At 42.1% G+C, this 17,799-nt stretch overlaps 1 protein-coding gene across 13 annotated transcripts in view; it reads right to left on the reverse strand.

Annotated features, from left to right (window-relative positions):
- The window catches only part of LOC119474569, a 192,824-nt gene that overhangs the window by 155,247 nt on the left and 19,778 nt on the right, over nt 1-17,799 (reverse strand). The window lies entirely within an intron of this gene.

Genomic DNA, 17,799 nt, shown 5'->3' on the forward strand with positions numbered 1-17,799 from the left:
CTATGGACAATCATGCAATTAATCGCAATAAAAATATTGATTGACAGCCCTACCTTTTTATATTACTTTAATAGAAATATTGTGGGGTCTTTTTCTAATGTGTGCTAAAGACGCCACACGTGACTTTAATAATTTGATCATCCCACTTCAGGCCCACTCGTGCAGCTCACGTCAGCGTCCGAAAATCTACATGTATGACTCCCACCTACTCTTATAACTACTGACAATCTGGTGCCATCTCTAATGCATCTGGGCTGCTGCAGATCTTTTAACAGCACAGTTTATCGTACCAGACGCCAGGAACGATGGCGAGCCACTTACACAGATGTCATCTCCAAAGGTGAACACATATACACTCACTCTTCACATGTAAACATCCTCACTCTTTCACTCAAACAAATGCACACACACACACATCTCGTTTTTTGCCGTATGGTACAGAAGGACTCTCTTCCTCACACAAACAAACACTCCTCTGCATTCCCGCCTCCCCCTCCGTTCCACTCCATGTGTGTGTTCATTCTAAACTTCGCCTGGCTTTTGATCTGAGCCACGGATGGTACTCCTGCCTGCTGCCCTGCTCCCGACACCCGCATATGGGGTGTAAAGAGAATTATTCATTGTTTTCACCACACAACACAAAGTGTTTGAGCTCAAAGAGCAGCTGCCTTCACATAGTTAATTTAACATTGCCGGGGCTGCAAGCCGCACTGATGATCGGAGGTCTCCCGTTCATCGCCATTCCATGATAGTGGCGTGCTTATTAAAAATAGATGGAGATGAAATTCGCCAAAAGCATGTGAATTCAGATCAAAACGCAGCTGTGCCATGTGGCTGCATAAGTAAGAATACAAACGGTCACCAATTAAATTGAGTATGGGAACAGAAACTCAATTAGTTTGCAATTGTGCATAAAGACACACTCTTCATCATGAAACTCTGAGAAACAATTAGTCAGCAGGATGTTTCTTTTAATGTCTTTTACCTTAATAATGGCTTCTATGGTTCAAATACTTTCCTGATCATTTCCTAGAAAGGAACTGAATTGTAAATGTACTTTATTTAAATTATATTTTTAGCAACTATTTTAATAATTGATTCATCTTTTGAGTTTCAAACTAAAATGCCAAACGATTGTGCGTTCCATCTTACGATGTGAGGATTTGCTGCTTTTCTTTGTTTTACATCATGAATTTAATATCTTTAGACAAAACAAACAATCAAGCAATGGAAAACTGTGATTGATATGTTTCACTATTTTGTGACATTTTATAGACAAAATAATCAATTGATTAATCAAGAAAATAATTTCGTTTAATTCCATTAAATTGGTGGCTTAAATGTGTGACTGTATTAGGTCAGCTGAACATGTAAAAATGTAGAGCTGCAACGATTAATTGATTAATCAATTAGTTGTCAACTATTAAATTAATCGTTGGAGTAATTTTAAGAAAAAATTGGTTTCTTTACTCCTCTGAAAATAAACTGAATATCTTTGAGTTGTGAAGACGAGATTTTCTGACATTTTATAGACCAAACAACTAATTGATTAATCGAGAAAATAATTGTCAGATTAATTGACAATGAAAATAATCATTAGTTGCAGCCCGTCGCTTATTTCCTTTGTTTTACATCATTGTAGATTTAAAATCTTTCGACAAAACAATCTAAATTTGTCACTTTGGGCTGTGGAAGACTGTGATTGATTGATTGGTGGTTTTCACTATTTTGTGACAGCGATCAATTGATTAATCAAGATAATAATCGGCAGATTAATCAATATTGCAGCCTATATATATATATATATATATATATATATATTACAGTATATTTATATACTGTAATATATATATATAAATATATATATATATATATTTATATATATGTTTTGTCCACAGCTCAAAGATATTCAGTTTACTGTCATAGAGGAATAAAGAAGCTATATATAACTATATAAAATATTCACATTTAAGAAGCTGGATTCAGAGAATTTTTACTTTTTTTTTTCTTATAAAATTACTCAAACCGATTTATCGATTATCAAAATAGTTGCCGATTAATTTAATAGTTGACAAAATATGTCTTTGTGTGTAACTGTAAATGACAGTGAGGTATACAATTTAACAAATATGCAGAATAAGGTTTCCAACAAATAAATGAATACGTGGATTTAAATGGTTTTAGCAGTTCAATTACATCAAGGAATTTCCTCTGGATATCAATAATGGCCGACAAACTTTGCCCATCAATGCAACTACAACACTGTTTCCTGGCTCCAACTTAATATAATCTCATATAAATAAGTGGTAACCTGCTGCATTTACTGTCACTGTGTTTTCACAAAATCAGCACCAAATTAAACGGTCCTTTCCAGGAAACTTCATTGAAAAGTGTTAGGATATTACAGGAGCCATGAAATGAAGCATTACCAAATACAACACACTAGTGTAAGTAAAAGAAGACAGAGGCCTCTGTCTCTCTTCTGTGGGGTAAAGGTAACACAGAATAGGGCTAATTGAGACAGGACAGGCTCCTCTGCTCATCACTGCAGCTCACTGCTGAGGAGAGGAGAGGCAGCCGAAAGCCTGTGCCAGATCTCCTCATGCACCACTGATTGCAACTACTTGGCCCGATTTTAGCCTGGACTAGCCCTCCACTATTGTGTCCCAACTCACCGCCCAGTGCCCAGTTCCTGCTGCCACTAGCCCATTACTGGCTGCCCGGTGCCCAGCGGTGGGTTGACCTGGAGTCCCACAGGCTTTCACCCAGCACAGAGGAAAGGTTTGTGCCAACAGTTAAAGATGTGCAGTGGTGTGCACCATCAGCTGCGAGAAGTGATCACCAACTTCGCAATAACGGTGATACACACAGTACAGGGAGCCGGTAGTGATTGGTTTCCAACAAAGAGGGAAAACTAAACTGAAGCGTTATATCGTAGATGGAAAGCTTTTAAACATACCTCGTACTAAAAGAGGAGTCACAGGATTTCAAATGTAATATTAAAAGACAAGTTCGCTGTCATTTTGTCACACTGTCAGAATAACAATACTTTTCAATAGATGTGATAATTGTGCATATACTGTCAGGCGGAACAGCAACCCAGCCGTGACTTCAGTCCATCACAGAGAGCCAGTCGGTTGCTCAAGCTGTCAGAAAGTTTGCTGGTACACAATCCCAGCGAGGCAGCATCTTGTAACTTCACGTCTTATTCTGTTCCCGTGCCAAACTCCTTCCCGAGCCAAACGGGGAAATGAGACTCTCTCTGAACCTGGTAGACTGAACAGAATGTGAGAATTGACAGGTATGGCAGCGTCTGCCAAACTGCGAGGCTTCCTGCCTCTGCCATCCCATCGCACTCAGGATCAATCTCCATGACTCACTGAGCTCATATCCACATGCCGTTTCCTATCAGCTGGGAAGTTAATGTACAGGTTAATTATCCAGGCAACTCTGTTTGGAGAAAACACAATCCGAGCCAAGAGTGGTTTGTTGGGGCCCAGCATTGTTGCTGCCACGCGTGATATCCTCAACTTACCACTCCTCTCGGCTCGTGACAAATCAGTCAATAAAGAAATGCCAGAAGTATCATTTGCGAGGCTGGTGACTTGATGGCCTGGACAAATGAAGGCAGATGTTGTAAAATCACTCAGCTGCTGCTTAGAAAGTCTACAGTAAACAACCAACAAATCAGCAGCCAAATACTGCTTGTGTAGAGAATGTAATTTGTCATCTTCATCATAAAGAAGCCACTGCACTCAAAGGCTCCTGAGAAATTACCATTTCATGATTCACAAATCAATTTCCACACACACCATGAGGCCCCCATTGTCTTCATCCATCTCCATCCTACGCTACACGTCACATAACCATCAAGCATTGTAAGATCACCGAGAGAGGATACAGACACTTCCATCTTAATTTCTGTCAGGACAAACAGCGCTGGTTTTAAGTTGCCCTGTAGACAGCTTCCAACTAGGCTTAGCTGCTGTAGTCAGTGTTACTGGTGTTACAAGGTGGTCGGGCATACAGCGATTACATTACTTGCCCACTGTCGTGCTTTTTTTATAGAAATATAACCCATTTAGTTCATTTTGGCATATGAGCGGCGTGTTATATAATATATAGTCGGATGATGGACGCTACAAACTGAAAATGAAAGTGTCTGCTCCGTCTGGAGTCTCAGCACAGAGGAGCAGGAGTCAGATTTCAGACACACGGGAAGAGAGAGAGTTGACAGACAAGACAATGGCGGAGAATTTGGTGTCAAAGCGAAAAGCAAAAGCACCTATTTGGCAATACTTTGGATTTAAACCCAATGCTACGAGGGAACCATAACGTTAATGAGGTAATCGGCATGTGGAAGACGGAGCAGTCACAGCTGGTGTGCACAGCGCAGCGGCTCCAGGTGGAAACCTGCAGCCTCGCAGCGAAAGCTGGACCGGAGAGGCCAGACACACAGCCATCCAAGGTTAAATATCAAAGTAAGCGCTCTACAAATATTGTCATCTTTTCTTGTAAAATATCCGGTGTAATCGGTAACACCGGTGTTGTCACAAGTTTATTAACCGGTGGGAAAATGTCCTCACCGTCATATACTTCCAACTCCTTTTCTCCCCTCTTTCCCTCCGTCTCTACTTTGCCCCCTTTGACCTGCTCAGCTCCACCGCCGTTCCTCCAGCGCCGGGGCCTGATCACAGCTCAGTGCTTCACAAAGCATTAGCCTGTAGATGAAAGGGGGTCTACAGTAGGATTAGGGAACTGTTGTACATGCCCCAATGATTGAGGAATGCTCTCCTGCCCCACTCAAGGACAGGCTCAAACCATCCAGACTCCAGTATGTATGGAGCGAAAAGAGACGGCGCTCTCAGATCTGGACAGCGGTGAGAGGCTCTTACTGTAAGCCTCATGAGAAAATGTTCACGTGCATGTACTTTAGGGGACGTTTACATACTGTATGCTGCAGAGAAATGTTGAAAAGAAATGCATATAAAAGAACGTTTATGACTAAATTCATGTTCAAGAGGTGACGGCTACACTCTATCACAGGACAAAACAGTGTTTAAACTACCTTTCCTTCATCATTATGAAAGGACTTTGATGCCACATTGTCTACATCGACTTGCAGCGTGGTTGAATCCTTGTTACGGCTATCCTTATCTTACCTTTAAACTAAGATCAATAAGAATGGGCGTAGCTCCGAGCACGACCCGAGCCTTAGTAGCCAAACCCTCATTAAGATGCAGACACAGGAGTATGCTAATTTTACCCTACATCCTAGAGAAGTAAAAAGACAACAAAAAGGGGCTTCATTAAAAAGACCATGCATTATTCAGAGAGCAGCAGGCCAGAGGAATGGCTTAAGGCCAATTATCCACTGCTGGAATCTTCCCCTGGCTGCTCTGCTCTGCGCTAAATGTCTCTCTATTCTCTTTATATATATATATATATATATATATATATATATACACACACACATATACTGTATATATACATACATACACACACAGATATAGATATATACTGTATGTATAGATATATTAAAGAAATATAATGAGAATGCAAATAACTTAAGGTAGTGATTAACCAGGGTTACATGGTAGCCAGCGGGCCTGATGAGTGACCTATTTCTAGTAACCGCAGCTAATGTCAGTCACACACACACACAAAGATAAAGCTATATAGAGACTAGAGAGTGTAGAACGATGATGCGGACAACAGAAAGATATACTGTAGATGTCCGGGCTGCGGAAAGTTGTCTTATTCAAATGATCTCCCAAGTCATCCACATGTTTATCAGTTCATTCTTTTTTGTTTAACATGTTGCAAACATTCCCTTTTATTACAATTTATATGTGTGTCTAGATTTTATGTCAACCCTCTGAATAGGGCTGCTCAATTATTGCAAAAATTATAATCACGATTTAATTAAGTTAATATTGAGAACACAATTATTTAACATGATTACTCATTGACTTTGGAAACATCATGGATTTAGAAAGAAACTTTTGAAGCCTACATTTCAAAGTTAAATGCATCAATCTGAAGCACTTTGAGGGCAAAATTAAGAGACTAGATCTATGAAGAACTTTTGTAAACAACTTTGTGCTCTAGTAAACAATTTGATCATAAACACACTGGCTGCATAGATATGAATGGTGATGACACAGCAAAAAAAGTCACACCCACAAGGCATTGGTGAACGAGACGGTGGTCTGTGTTTCACTGCGGGATGTCGACATCGCCACACTGAGGACAGTCCACCCTGGTTGACAGTCGCGCTGGGAGCAGCCTGTGGAGCTCCGGGCACAGCGAGCACTAAGCAGCGAAGTTCTTGTGAGAGGTGCTGTAAAGCACTACCTTCACCTTGACCTAGAGCCGATCGTGACGCGCCATCACGTAGGAAATACGAGGGCCAGCCAGCGCCGAGGAGAGTTCCTACGAGGGGATCCTCCCACACCGAGCAGCCATCCCTGACCCGCCGAGCAGGGCTAAAGCGTTGCATTGTAAAAGAAAGGTGTGCGACGGATTTATAACAAGACAAAACGAGAGCGTCGTTTCAAAACAGAATGCAGCATAATAATCGTTTTATGCCCATTATCTTGTTTTCATAATCGATAGAAGCCAAAATCGTAATTGAAATGTGCTTAATTGGACAGCCCTAGGCCTCATGTTCCTTTAACTGGTTTTGGACAGTCATACATCACACATCTTCTGACTCCTTGAATTATGATTCATGATTGAACTTTACTCTGCACTACGTTGTTCCTCAACATCTGCCAGGGTGAGAACTGGGATTCTCTAATTATAACAAAGGAGAACTAACACATTTCTCTGCTGTTACGTAACTAGTTTTTGTATTTATTTTTTGTCTTTCAGTGGAGGGGTGTTCACACATATGCACCTCACACTTAGCCAAGATCAGGGGGCCAATATCCTAAGAGACAGGTAAGTGTGTATATACACTGTATGTGTGTAATGTATTTACATATTCAAGAAGAGCAGAAGGAGAGAAACAAAGAAACCTGCACTTGGCAGCTGTCAAGGAGCAAACATACAGGAGTGCAGAATAAAATAAAATAAAATAAATCTGGTAGGATTTCTTTCATAGACTTAAATGTGTCCGCAAACTATGTGATGTGTTACTGGGCCGGTTCAGATGGACAGGAAGTGGAAGAGAAACAGGAAGGAGGAGAGTCGGTGGTTGCTGGACGTCATTACCAGATCAGATCGCACAGCTGCTGGGACACAATTTATTAACACTGGAACATAGGGAAGTGTGTGTGTGTGTGTGTGTAGACGGAGAGAGAGGAAGTCATGTGGCAACAGCCTGCCCTTCTGTCAGTCATCCTGTCACAAGACTTGCACAGTGTGTCCCATTGTGGTTGTGTGTGTGTGTGGGTGTGTGAGTGTGTGTGGTGTGGGAGTTTATATGAATCTGGCTGCACTGTGAAGGTAATTCAGCATGCATCAATCTGAAGCTGTTTTCCAGCCGTCTCCTTCACTTTAGGCAGATTCTTCCAGTGTTTCCAGTCACATTTAATTGTCCCAGCAAGACCATGTGTGTCTGTGTGTGTGTGTGTGTGGTTGTGTCTGTGTGTCGAGCCTGGGCCAGCTCCTGGTCCTGCTCAGTAATGAAAGAAGACAGTGCATCAGCAACAGAACCCCAGACCTGTCTGCTGCGTTGGAGATATATGGGGTGACCGGGCGTCTGAACCCTGTTTGACACACACAGGCACACACACACACACGCACACACACACACACACACACACACATGAGTGCATACACTTGAATTCTAGCTCGTACACACATAAACAAACACCCCAGGGACAGCAAGGGAAGGGCAGATGAGGACATCTATCTCACACTCACCAGAGGTTACCCTGCCCACAACCAGCGCAAACAAACACTCCCCTTCTGTCCATCTCTCCACGCATGTTTCCATCCGTCTGTTATTATGCACACAGTCTAATAATACAACAAGGTTTGTAACATTATTTACCAATGAATAATGATTTTGCAAGGTTCTCCTTTTTCTTGACACAGCCTTATTTCTGATATCCACCATTACCAGAAAGCCCAAAACATAAAGAATAAACTAGGCAACAGAGAAAAAAACGTTTGTGGAGATGGAGGAGAAATTATTTCACAAATGTACTGACTTTTCAGGCTTACAGAAGATTTACAAGCATATGCATAAGTCTGGGTATGAAAGGTAGGTAGGGACTTGCCCCTATCAAAGTCAAAGTGCAAGTGAAAAAGTGAGATATGAGGGATATTTGACCTAATGATCTGGTACCAACAAACTGTACTACATGTTGTCAACTATCTGCAGCACTGGTAGTAGGTCTGTAAGGGGAACGAATGATGAATTTGAAGCGTTCGGTATTTATAGTTTAAATGACTCATCATAGAATTGAAACTATTTTATTGCTGAATATGATTAACATCAGTCAGTTGATTTTATGTATAAAAGGTACAGTGTGTAGGATTCGGCAGGATTTAGTGGTGTGGTTGCAGATTGCAACCAACTGAGTACCCCTCCGCTTACTCCTCCCAAGGTGAGCCATAAAACCGTGGTAACGCCACTCGCCTCGCTTAGACGCCATCCTTACTATAATAACACAACTTTCGGAGCAACGGGAGTCAGACGGCGGCGTGTCGGAGAACTACGGTGGCCTTCAGGTAACGCAAAAACCCGAAAGGCCCTCTCTAGAGTCAGTGTTTGGTGCGTCCGTTCTGGGCAACTGTAGAAACATGGCAGACTTCGCAAAGAGGACCATATGTAGATATGAAGGGCTCATTCTAAGCTAACGAAATAAACAATTCTTAGTTTCAGGTGATTATACACTAATGAAAGCATAGTTATGAATATTATTTTCCATTTCTGCTAATAGATCCCCTGTAATGTTACACACTGTTCCTTTAAATGTCAGGTAAGTAATATCTTGAATAAAGCAAACGTTTTGCATAATAATCTCTTTGTGTGGGTGTATGTGTGCGTACACATAGAAAAGGAGAGAAGGGGAATGTGCACACACACACACACACACACACCAATGTGCATATTGGTCGTTCGACAAAAGAATTTACCTAGTTCAAAGTTCAAACTAAAACTACGCCCTTGGTCATAGGTGGTATTTTAATAACTTAATCTTGTTACAGACTAGTTCATGGAAAACATTCCTTTTTCTGCTGACTTTTTAGAAATTTGCTTAAACATTGTGCAGCATTTGAATGGAAACGTACCTTCTGTGTCTCTCTCTCACACAGACACACAGTAATAGGGCTGTGTACCACCCAGCACAGTCGTCCTAATTGACTGGGCAGGGAGGGTCCAGAGCGCAAGCTTCTGCCAAATACATGTAGACCTCAGAGGCATGTAAACGTCAGCAGTGTCCCCGCCGCCACCCCCAAAAGACTCAATACACACAAGAAGCCCAGGTACACCTGGCAGCATGGCTACACACACACATATGCAGACATTTTCTGTACTGAGGAAGAGGATAATGTGCAGGTTGAAATAACTGAGAGATTATTAGGGGTAGGAATCACCAGAGGCCCCACGATACGATATTATCACGATACTAAAGTCAACATATGATCTTATTGCGATTTTAAATATTTTGCGATATTTTGCGATATATTGCGATATATCGCAATGTATCGCAATATATTACGATTTTCAACTGCAAATTATGTAGCATCTGTTTTATCTAATAAGATACAGTTATCACTCTGTTCATCTCAGGGTTTTAATTCACATATCCTGAGGTCAGAGGTCAAAGGACCCCTTTGGAAATGGCCATTCCAGTTTTTCGTCGCCAAAATTTTGCGTAACTTTTGAGCGTTATTTTGCGTTCTTCCCGACAAGCTAAGGTTTTCTAGTTTCCTATGATGCCAGTATTTTCACTCTAGCTTTAAGACTGAGTCCGCTACAACCTCTGAAAGACAGAATAGCGGCCGTCGGATTGTTAAGAGGTTAATATTTATATAATAAAAGATGAATACTTGTTATTGTCCCTCAAAATATTGCGATACTATGCTGTATACATTTTCGCCCAGCCCTAGATTACAAATGCGTGCATGCATACATTCAAATACTGTATCTGAACACGTTAGAATGATGTAATGCACATTGCAGCATAAAAGCCAGGTTAACTAAAATGCGCCCCAACCTCCGGGCTGCTGTAACTTCAATTAGTCCTCTGAGATCACCAGCGTCCTGGATTCACAGATAAAACTGAGAAGGAGAGAGAATTCCTGCTCCCATCCTCCCTTCCAGGCGATTTTAAGCCAAAATCTGGACTGACGATTAAGTAGGATTATGTGCTCTATAGTGAGTTTTTTTGCGACAACCATGTCCTGTGCTCAAACCCTGTGAGAGTGTGCGTGTGTACATACGTGTGTGTGATAGAGAGAGAGCGAGAGAGAGACACCGATAGGAAGAGAGAGCAGAGGAGAGCGAGCTTTTGTTCCAACTGAGCCCCTAATTAGCCAGGCTAATTGAGCTGTTAATTGATCTGTTGTCTTAATTAAACATCTCCTGACGCTTCTTTGCTCCTTGTAGTTAGGAATCTGAGGGATATGCATGTGTGTGTGTTTGTGTGTGTGTGCAGGAGCATGTAACACAGAGGTAGCTAGCCCAAAAACAGATGATGATAATCTGAGAGGGCTGATGACTCCATTAGACACTCTGGCTTGTTTTAGTTGGGGGCTAAAGCCGTCATTATGGATTTGTTCGGGGTTATTTTGGCGGCGAAATGCATTTAAAGCACAATCTGATTACATTAATCTATGCAAGATGTACTCTGATAAAGCTGCCAATTTCAACAAAATCTGTTGACTGACAGGCGAGAACTTTAATCACCTACTTAGCCAGATCTGATCCTGTAGTTCGGAAAACAGACCCGCCGGTTTTTCTTTGTACGATCTGAATTTTTCAACTCACCTTTATCATTTCCATCTGGAAGCAGGTAAGACAGAGCAGAGAGAAATTTCCCTACATTAAAATCATGCGGCGACAGAATTAAAGCGTCACACTATCTTGATGGAGAAACCACGCTGAGGAAGCGCAGAGAGGGAAAAGATGTGTTCAGTGAACCACTGTCAGTTTCATTTAATGTCTTTCAGGCTCTAATTGCTCCTGAAATCAAGGAAAGTTTATGCAGAACTGTGATAAAATAAGAAGTTACAGTTGCAGAACGGATAGTCACCTAGATAGTCATCTCCCTGCAGCATTTCCTCCATCTACCTTGGATATATACGAACACTTTCGGATACTTTCATATCAATTTATATGAATCTATTTTGGGGGAAACAAAAGTTCACTCAAACTAAATAATGTTTTATGTCTCTTAGTGTTTTAAGGGATTCTTCACCCTTTCAGTCTCCCTTTCAGTTGCCATTATCCTCCATCACCCTCTTGTTGCCCTCATCCCTTCTTCCTCTCATTCTCCTCCATGTTCTCTGTGTCCACCTCTGGGGAGAACAGGAGTTGGAAAGCTGTCAGGTGGTCATTTCCTCTCTCGGCACACACACACAGATATGCTAATACCTGGAAAACATGCTGTGTGCGCTGCTGTGTGTGTTTGTGTAGGTGCGTCCCCAATGTGTGTCTGTTTGTCCGTATCCAGGGGGAGGATGCAAAGCGGAGATGCTAACTTTATCATCTGCTCGGAGGGGCGGTGGCAGATGGCGCTCCGTGGCGCTTGCGACACCGGTGTTTCCGAGCCGACTGACTGGGGAGCACATGAAAGGCGGGCTTTGTCGCTGTGCGGCCAGCGGACATGTCAACAAGGATGTGATGAAGTAAGACCAGTGGCATGAGGAAAAGGAGGAGAGGAGGAGGAGGAGATGGGCATGGAGAAATTCTCATATAGGCTGGGAGAATGATTAATTGAGTATGGTAATGGTTAACCAGCACGGAGTGATTTTGTCTTCTTGGGAATGTCGCACAGATTAACTGAAGCGCTGTGACTGAGCTGACCCTTGAGCTCAGTGGGAGGAATACACACTTGGGTGGAGATATAGTCTCATTAATTTGGGATATGTTGAGAAACACTTTTGAAAAGCTTTTGATTCTGCATATCTCTAAGACCACTTCCTGCCAAATTATCACTGGTGGAACTATTTACTGGTGAAACTACTATACAAAAACAAAGTATGACAGTTTGGCCGCAAGGATTATTAACCTCCCTACTTTATAAAAAACAAATATATCGTCCAACAGGAGCTAAAGTCTTTTACTTGTGAGAGGAACATTTTCTGTTTTAATCAATGTGCCTTTTGCCTGGGCTTTCAATAATCAAACAAGCCAAGCACACCATGGCAGATGTCACGTCCATACTCTGTGGACTATTAAAGAGGTTACCATGGCAGCACAGGGTGGTCAGACACTGACAAATCTATTGTAGCTGTAACCACTGTATGCCATGTTGAAGACACTTTGTGAATTTAGATGTGTCAACCATGAATAGAAAGACTATTTAAACGGACCACTGAATTTTATATGTAGTATTATGTGATGCTTTTTCATGGAAGTCTTCTTAACATGTAAAGACCAGGGCTGTCAAAGTTAACGCAATAATAACGCGTTAACACAAATTAATTTTAACGCCGCTAATTTCTTTAACGCATTAACGCAACTTGCGATTTTTACCTCGTAGTTGGCTCAGTTGGCCCCGCAGCAAAAGCTGGATTGGAGAGGCCAGACACACAGCCGTTAAATATCAAAGTAAGCGCTCTTCATGTATTCTTGTAAAATGTACGGTGTAATCTGTAAAACTGGTGTTGTCACAAGTTTATTAACCGGTGGGAAAATGTTCTCACCATAACATCCCTAATTTACACCCCTCTGTGAGGACCACAAGTGGAAACCTCCCTCCTCTGAGGCTGCAGTGGTTGTTAGAATAATAAAACATGTCCAGTGGTTTTAGGACCTCTGGCTCCCCGGAGATTCAACTTAACTCCTCGCTAACCTCAAACATCATGCTTACGAGCTGGACTCCATTACAGACACCAAAGAAACTCCGTGTCAACTCAGATTTCTGTGTTCGTGACAAGCTCAGATAGCACAGAAGTTGTCCCGGCACTGCAACGCTCCACATACAGCATCGCCACTGACAGCACTTCAATCTTAATTGGATCTTTGTCAGGTCATAAAAAAACACACCAGATCTAGCTGCATGATTTAGAACTTCCCTCTGTGTTGTGTCCCAACTTATCAGAGAGTGCTAGCCAATAGAATTCACCATCAGAGAGAGAGAAGTGCAATATATCAACTTCCACATCAGCACAGAGGAAGACTGCACGGCAGCCTGCTGGTGCGATGTTGCACGTCTGCACGCAGAACTGTAAACAGTAACGCTCACACTGCACTGTTTATGATAGATATGACCACAACTGAAACTCCCGGCCTTCTGGTTTTCATCTTGGGTGTTAAAGATAGCAAAATGTCAAAGTGTCAGTAATATTTCTTCACGTCAGGAGGTTATGGACAGTTACCGTCCGAGCTAATAATTCACTCTGCTGCACTGTGTGAAAAACAGCAACAGGCCAAGTGTTAAAGCTTGATATCAGCTGTCCTCTCGTGTTAGGGCAGAAGGGTTCATGCTCAGGCATTCTTCACACTTAATGTAAACAGATTAGCTTTGGCAGAGGATCCAAGTGTGCTCCTCTGGAACACATTACGTATGTCAAAATAAGGCTCGCTAAAAGGTTTCTCCAGGTTTTCCGCTCTTGTGCGATAGTGTGGATGTGCCGGCGGGAGTCGGAAAGAGAAAACAAAGATTAGATTAGAAGGAGGCAGGGGCGGCGTTAAATGGAACACTGATTGATCAATACATTAAGGTGTAAGGGTTAGTGGAAGTTCAAGCTCGCCCACAAGTATCTGGGGTGATCACATCAGCTTATATGAGTGAGTGTGAGACAGGTTTCGGGGATCAGGTTTCGGGTAAAAGTTGTTTTGTAGGTGTATATTTGGGTGTTTAGTCTGCCATAGGTTTGTGTCCAGTCAGCGCTGGTCCATTAGCGATGGAGCTGGTCCATGCAGCACCACATGGCCGGCTGTAACCGGTGAGTGGGTGGGAGGAGGCGGAGTAAACAGGAAGTCATTATTACACTTCCTGCAGCTGCTTTACACCTACTGACCACATGGACTGACTGGAATAAATCCAGTAATAAACTCAATATTAACAGGTGTTCCTCTCCACAAGCACAAACACACACACACATTTTTATTTTTTACCACATGCCCCATTTAGTGTTTTTTTTCAGGGAACTATTTCTGAGTTTGCAAAAAGAGGAAATATCCAAAATTACATCCGCTCGCTCAGATGAGCCATTGAACTAAGAATGGGAAAGTCCATTACACTCCAGAACAGAAGGAAACAAGTCCAAAACGAGTGTGCATATGTGGGTGTGTGTGACTGTGTATGTATATGCGTAGATGGCGGTCTGCCTGTACGCGTCTGCTTGTGATTGAGTCAGGGTGCATTTCTCTGTTTGAGGGAAACTTTGACAGCCTGGCGTCTTTGTTCTAAAGTTCAGACAGGGAAGCAGATGGCTCTTCTCAGTGTGACTTAGCGAGCTAGCTAGCAGCGGAGTGCGACTTCACCGCCTCTGGTGGTGCCACTGATGTTAATGTATAGATCAGCCCAGCTATAGATTGAGCCCGTCAGCCACATTTATTCTAACTGAAGAAGTGAACATTATGTTGACTAAAAGAAGGTGAAGGCTGCTACTTCAAACTCATTTCAACTGTTAGGAGTATATACATAGTGATTTTGAAATGGCCTTTCATACAGTTTATCATCCTCTGAGGCACATAGGATTCAAACTATCACGTTTTTAGGCCTTTACATCATTCCAAAAATAATTTCAACCAAACTAAAGGTAATAGCATTGCATTATAATAGCCTTGGATTTCTTGTGCTCAGCTGTAACAGTGTGGAGTAGTCTGTGATAAAATGATGGTTCTGTATTCATGAAAATTATTTGTATTAAAGCTTTGGGGTGGAGGAAAAATCCATTCACCTATGTATCGCAAATCCTCTGAATGCCCTAGGTCTCTAGTTTGTGGTTGTAAAGTTTCATGAGGCTGTGATTATCCCCGAGGTCACAGCAAGTAATTTTTTACAGTGCCATTATGAAAAAAAGGTAACATCATCCCACGTGAAAATTGGGCTCATTTGAGCCACAAGAGTCTCAGCTTCACAGTGATACCTAATTCATGTAATTCCAAGATTATTTAGGGACCCCAGTATGCAGAAATATTCAAATACACTATTTTAGTATAGGAGAAAGTAACATATTTATACTGCATTCAAATACCTGCATGGTTTTTGCCCCAAACTGCATGTGATTATCATAAAGTGGACATGTCTGTAAAGGGGAGACTTGTGGGTACCCAGATAACCCATTTTCAGTCACATATCTTGAGGTCAAAGGTCAATGGACACCTTTGAAAATGGCCATGCCAGTTTTTCCTCGCCAAAATTTGGTGTAATGTCATAGCGTTATTTAGCAATCTTCCCTACCCTACCTGATGTGAATCAGTGGTAAGAGGGAGTCAAGAGGGGGCAGCTATTGATTCAATCACACCAACAGTGACTCTACCAGAGAACTATTGGTACAGTATGTTACAGACTTTATTAAATCAGAAACATTTCCAGTGCCAGATTTATTGGGTCACATTTATAGGCTTGTTCCCAACTCTAAACACGCCGCCTCGTCGACATAATCAAAAGCAAATTTAACTAACCGCTTCACCAGACATTTCTCCTGGTCGTAAAAGCTCTCCATTTAAAACAAAGCGTGCTTGAGGTCGTTCTCTTTTAATGCCCGCTACTCGTGTAAGCCACATGACTCTGATCAGCTGATTCATTCCTGCCTACAGAGGCATTGTTTCCAAATAAAAGACTCCAGACCTCAAAATCTACTCCTCATTTGAAAAACCTCAAAACTTTATCTCCAGTGGCAATATTCCCCCTCTTTTACTTGCTCTCTTTCTCCCGCTTCACAAGACGTTTTGGTCTTTAATGTATTTCAGAGAACATCTGCTAACTATCACTGAACCTCGTGGGATTTCCATTTAGCCCAGTTAATTACTCTATCAAGCCAGGTTCATTATCATATTCCTCCTCTTAAAAAATGCGCCCGACACTGTGCCACTGTGTGTGTAGGTGTAGGTGTATGGGTGAGTGTGTGCCCAGACATGTGCACACGCTGGTGTAAGTGTGCGTGCATGGCTCCGTCTTAAACACATTCCTAATTGCAAGTGGTTCAGCCATAATACTCGTGTTAATGAACCAGAGCCGTCTATAGGAGCCGGCTCTGGAAGTCAAGTAGGGAATCTGTTAGTGTGTCTCTCCGGGGAGGACAGTGAGCTGGTATTAATCTTGATGAACAACAGCCCTGTGACTTCTGCTTGTCTGCATCATTCCCTACAGAGGTTAGTCCAGGTGACGGATGGCGCAGCCTCTCTGTCTCAAAGGAGTAGTATGTGAAGCGCTTCATTTGAAAATGAGACACCCACTGTTTAAAAAATGTGACACTTGCTCTTATAAAAAAATGTGTTGGCTTGATGGTTAAATTCTTTAAGTGATTAATCCACATACGTGCCAACAGGGAGCCCATGCCAGCATGCAAGACACGCCACGGACAGGCCGCGAGTCCACTGCAGCACTAGTGACCTTAAAATATTATTGATGTTCCCTACAAAACCTTTCCACCCAAAAAAAATAGTGTTTCAGGAAGTACAAAACCAGCAGGGTGTGTAGTTTAACGAATGAGACCACATTTTTCACCCAGAAGGTCAAATTTCTCCTTCAGGGATCAATAGACAATCACAAACAACAACAAAAATAATAATACATCAAGGAAACACCGTCCCAATATGGATACCAAGTGCATTAAAGTGACACCCTTTATAATGACTTTACTGTCGTATCATTTATAAAGTGCTTTCAAGTGAGTGACTATTGTTTTGCTTTTAGAGGTCACAGGATTTAAAGCACCGCCAGCTGTTCTGCTAAACAACCATCAAAGGAAAAACAATCACAGATCCATCTTCTATAATGTATGAGCTGGAGAGCTTGGCAGGATCAGTGGAGCCATCGAAGAGTAAAAGGCAGGATCAGTGAAGCCATCGGAAAGTAAAAAGGTCACCGGTTCAAAAACGAGCTTTGACCCCCACGGCTCTAAAAAAATACTGAGAATTAGTCGAGGTGACCTTAAATGCCTCGATGCAACAAAATAAGTACCAAAAAGAGAAAAAATACAAAAAATGATTCTACTTATAGCTTGTATAGACCTAGGGCTGTCGAACTAACCGCAACATTTCTATACCTCGTTATTGACAAGCCAACCGCAGGGGATGGCAAGCAACCGCCACAACCGCTATGTTCCTGTTTTTTTCTTCTTGAAATCTTAGCAATGGGAGCGCTGCATATTTACAGTTTGCTACAAATGGCAGCAGCGTGACGAGGCACTGAGCTTCTATTCTGCGTTGAGCGCTGCACATATGGTGTTTTTTATGGTTGCAGAGAGTTTAGAAATGTTCAACTTTGGGTAAAACACTGAGCTCGTCACTGTTACTTATTACCCAGCTGTCCAATCACAATAAAGGAGGGGCGGGACAAATACCACAAAGACCAACCGTCACATCCTAATTGTAGGCTACAAGTGTTGAACAACAACAACAGTGGAGGAGAAATTAATACACAACGACCAAGTACTCTATCTTGTGCCGACATTTTTACTCCTGCGGATATTCCGTATCATAGCAACAACACGCTG

The sequence above is a fragment of the Sebastes umbrosus genome, chromosome 16 (assembly GCF_015220745.1).
Source record: "Sebastes umbrosus isolate fSebUmb1 chromosome 16, fSebUmb1.pri, whole genome shotgun sequence".
Lineage (NCBI taxonomy): Eukaryota > Metazoa > Chordata > Actinopteri > Perciformes > Sebastidae > Sebastes > Sebastes umbrosus.